General features: G+C 26.6%; 1 non-coding gene across 1 annotated transcript; it reads right to left on the reverse strand.

Moving 5' to 3' along the window:
- Nucleotides 1-744: 744 nt before the first annotated feature.
- On the reverse strand, nt 745-817 carry TRNAR-UCU. The gene has a single exon. It is a non-coding gene; the product is annotated as a tRNA-Arg (tRNA).
- Nucleotides 818-4252: the final 3435 nt, after the last annotated feature.

Raw genomic sequence — 4252 nt, forward strand, 5'->3', positions numbered from 1 at the left:
AAATCTTCAAATAATAAACCTACTAAATTTTCAAGGAAATTTATGTTATTAACACCTAGACGGACTAGAACCCACAATCGCTTGATTCACCTTATCCATTTGGCCATCAGTGCTAATTAATAAAATATGACAAAGTTAACATGTTTTTTTTAAAAAAAAATTTAATACTTCATCTTAAACTTAGGGGTGCATTCAATCATGACTTTTGAAAACTTTTAAAATGATAGATTTTAATAAAAAAATTTTATTGACTTTCGTAGAATCGTTCCAAACTTTTTAAAACTTTGTACGACTCACTAAAAGTCTATATAAAAACATTCATAAACTTTAATTTTATCAATATTTCATTTTAAAAAGTTTACAAAAGTCATTGAAATTCTAAATTCAATACATCCTTACAAACCTTCAATAATTTTGATTCTTATCATTTATAATTTTCTTACAAAACATGTTACAATAAATCATAAAATAATTATTATAAGATTGATCCTTGAAAGAAAAAAGAATAAAAGCACCTATTGAGCACTTTGTGATGAGAGATCGTTATTTCTCTTAACTTGGATATCTAGTCAATAGGTGCATTCAATCCCTTCATAAATAAATTTAAAACAACTTACAAAATAAAATAAATCTTCAAATAATAAACCTAATTAATTTACTATAAATATTTAAACAAAAAAATAAACAATCTTTAAATAATAAACTTACTAAATTTACAAAAAAAAAAAAAAATTTATGTTATTACACACCTAGTGGGACTCGAACCCACAATCACTTGATTAGAAGTCAAGCGCCTTATCCATTAGGCCATATGTGCAAATTCATAATATTTAACAAAGTTAATTTTTTTTTTTAATGTCATACTTCATCTGAAACTTAGGGGCTATATTCAATCATGACTTTTGAAAACTTTTAAAATGATAGATTTTAATAATCTTTTTTTGACTTTCATAGGATAGATCAAAACTTTTTAAAACTTTGTAAGACTCGCTAAAAGTCTATATAAAAAACATTCATAAACATTAATTTTATCAACTTTTTTTATTTTAAAAAGTCTACAAATGTCATTGAAATTCTAAATTGAATACATCCTTACAAACCTTCAATAATTTTTATTCTTATAATTTATAATTTTCTTACAAAACATGTTATAATATATTATAAAATAATTATTATTACATTGATCCTTGACAAAAAATAGAATAAAAACACCTATGTAGCTCTTAGTAATGAGAGATTCTTATTCCGCCTAACTTAAGGGGGTGTATTCAATCATGATTTTTGTAGAGTTTTAAAAAACTTTTAAAATGATAGATTTTAATAAACTTTGAATGTCTTTCATACAGTCATTCAAAACTTTTTAAAACTTTATAATACTTTATAAAAGTTTATATAAAAAACATCCATGGACTTTTATCAACTTTTTATTTTAAAAAATCTACAAAAGTCATTGAAATTTTAAATTGAATACATCCTTACAAACTTTCAATGATTTTGATTCTTATCATTTATAATTTTCTTACAAAAAATTTATAATATATCATAAAATTCTTCTTTTTATATAGTTCGTCACGTACATCAGCTTTCTCAACATTATTATTTTTATCCATAGTATGTTGAGACTTGTATGCTAATTACTAATATATATTATTAAATATTAATAAACATTTACAAAAAAAAAAAAACTATTTCATTAGAAATTCTTAACAATATTGAGAAATAAAATGTATAATAAAAGAATTGATTAAATAAAATATTTAAAAATATAATTTCAAGTTGCATAAAATAAAAAAAATAAAAATCAAATATTAATAATATATATAAAAAATTATACTTGATATATTGCTAGGCATCACGCAAAGAACTATTATTTGCAATAGCAATTTGAGACTGCGAACAACAACAAGACTATTTGCAACCCCAAATTGTTGTTAAGAACAGTAGTTCACTATTCGTAGTAACCTATTGTTAAAAAAGGGAAAAATATATATTACGAATATAAACATAAAAAGAATAAAAATGAAAATATATAAGTATTTATATGATTATTATGAATCATTTGACGATGAAAAATTTGCTTTGTTCATGTATTTAGGGAGAATTAGAGAAAGTTAGGGATAAAAAATTAGTAGAAAAAATAAAAATCAATATAAACAAGCAATAATGAAGTAAAAATAATATTATTTCAAATTTTTAGAGGAATGATAGTGTCTAGAAGGGTGTTGCGCATAGTTCGGCCTTGGTGGTGCAGCGTGCCCTTGATTTTCTGGAAGGGTGGCCTGGGGCGAATCAGGTTCAACGAGAGTATGGGGTGGTGGACGATGTGAAATGGAAGAAGCCGCGGGTAGGCAGGTATATAATCAATACTGATGTTTCTGTGCGGCCAGGTGAGGGGCGGATGGGCTTGGGGTGGGTGCTGTGTGATGATTGTGGGGGGTTCTTGGAGGCTAAGAATGTGCTTGTAACAGGAACTTACTTGGTAAAGGAAGCTGAGGCCTTGTGCGTTAGGGAGGCTCTTAGTTGGCTTAAGAGTACAGGACTGGGACGCGTGGATGTGGAAGTGGACTCGCAACTTGTGTATAATGCTATTCGTTCTGTGTCTTTTAATTCGGCTTTTGGTTATTTAGTGGATGATGTAAAGGATTTAGCATCTGAAATTGAGGATGTTGAATTCTATTTTGTTAAGCGATCTGCGAATCGTGCCGCTCACTGTGTTGCTAGGGGGCCCTTTTCTTTGTCAGGTTGCGGGGAGTGGCTAGACTCCCCTCCATCTTTTCTTGTAAACGTTCTCCAATCTGAGCTAATGGATTAAGTTTACCTTAAAAAAAATTAGTTTGAGTAGTTTAGTTAGTTGAGTTTCAAAATTGATTTTTAAATTAAATAAAAGCCTATGTCATATATTCAAATCTCACTAGCAAACACTTTTCCTTTATCTTCTCTTGTTTATTTTATCTCTTTCATTCCTTCACAAAATAAATTAAATATTTTTTAGTCTACTTTTTATGAATCATTTAATTAACATATTAAATGCTCTCTTAGTCTACTATTTATGAAACATTTAATTAATGTAGTATACAAGTTTATATTATACTTCATTATATTCGAATTAATTTAGAAAAACTTAAAGTTTATCTAACTAAAAAATTAAAATTAAAAAATATTTATGAATAAAGTGTTATTCAAATTATTTTATCTAATTGATTATATTTTATATTTTGTCATAAATATTTTCACCCATCTCAAGTATATTTTTTCTCCGACCTAACTATCACGTAATCGATAAAAAAAAGTATTCTATTGTAAATTATAACTAGTATTGTACCCGTGCGATGCACGGATATGACTTATGTTAAGTAATGCTACTTTTTTGAAAGTTACTAGCTCTATTCTATTACATTGTAGTATCTGTTCATATACTTTCTCAACCTACTGAAACACAAAGAACCAATAACGCCTCCACTAAGGCTTGAACTCATAATCTTTCCAAATGGAAGTCCAACCCGGGTACCATTAGACCACATAGTAACAACAAAAAATATATTAAATATTAACATATATAATAAATTGTAAATAACAACATACTTAATAATAAAATAAAAATAATATATTGATGTTTTCAAAAACTTCACATTGGGATAAACGTACATCATTTTATTTGTAAACTGTATTTGTTTAATTATTGTAAACTAATTGAAGAGTTATTTTATTTACATTAGAAGGTTTGGGCATTTATATCTCTAACATATTGAAATTAAACCATCACAATGCAAAAAATCAAATCAATCAATTTAATTTAAAAAAAAACACTCACCAATGTTACTTAAATATTAACATATATAATAAATTGTAAATATAAGCATACTTAATAATAAAATAAAAATAATATACTGATGTTTATATTATTTATTTATTTATTTATTTATTTATTTTTATTCAGTATTTAATTACATATATTAAAAAATAAGATGACTCTTCCTAATGTAAAAAGATGTTGTTGCGGCTCATAGTTAGTGTAAATTATGATTTATTTGCATCCTTCATATTGCAAAGCTTTGAAAACAAATTTGTCTAGAACTTTGTTATAGAGAGACACAGAGAGGATATAGTGGTTTCAGTGTGAGGACTATGGAGACAATCTGAAGAAGCCAGAGCAGCCCAAAGACTTCATGGCTGGTGTGCTCTGCATTCAATGTCCCTCTCATTTTTCATCTGCAGGTTTTGTTGTTCACCTGTAAACATAATTGTCCATCAT

Source organism: Ipomoea nil, unplaced genomic scaffold (assembly GCF_001879475.1).
Source record: "Ipomoea nil cultivar Tokyo-kokei standard unplaced genomic scaffold, Asagao_1.1 scaffold0642, whole genome shotgun sequence".
NCBI lineage: Eukaryota > Viridiplantae > Streptophyta > Magnoliopsida > Solanales > Convolvulaceae > Ipomoea > Ipomoea nil.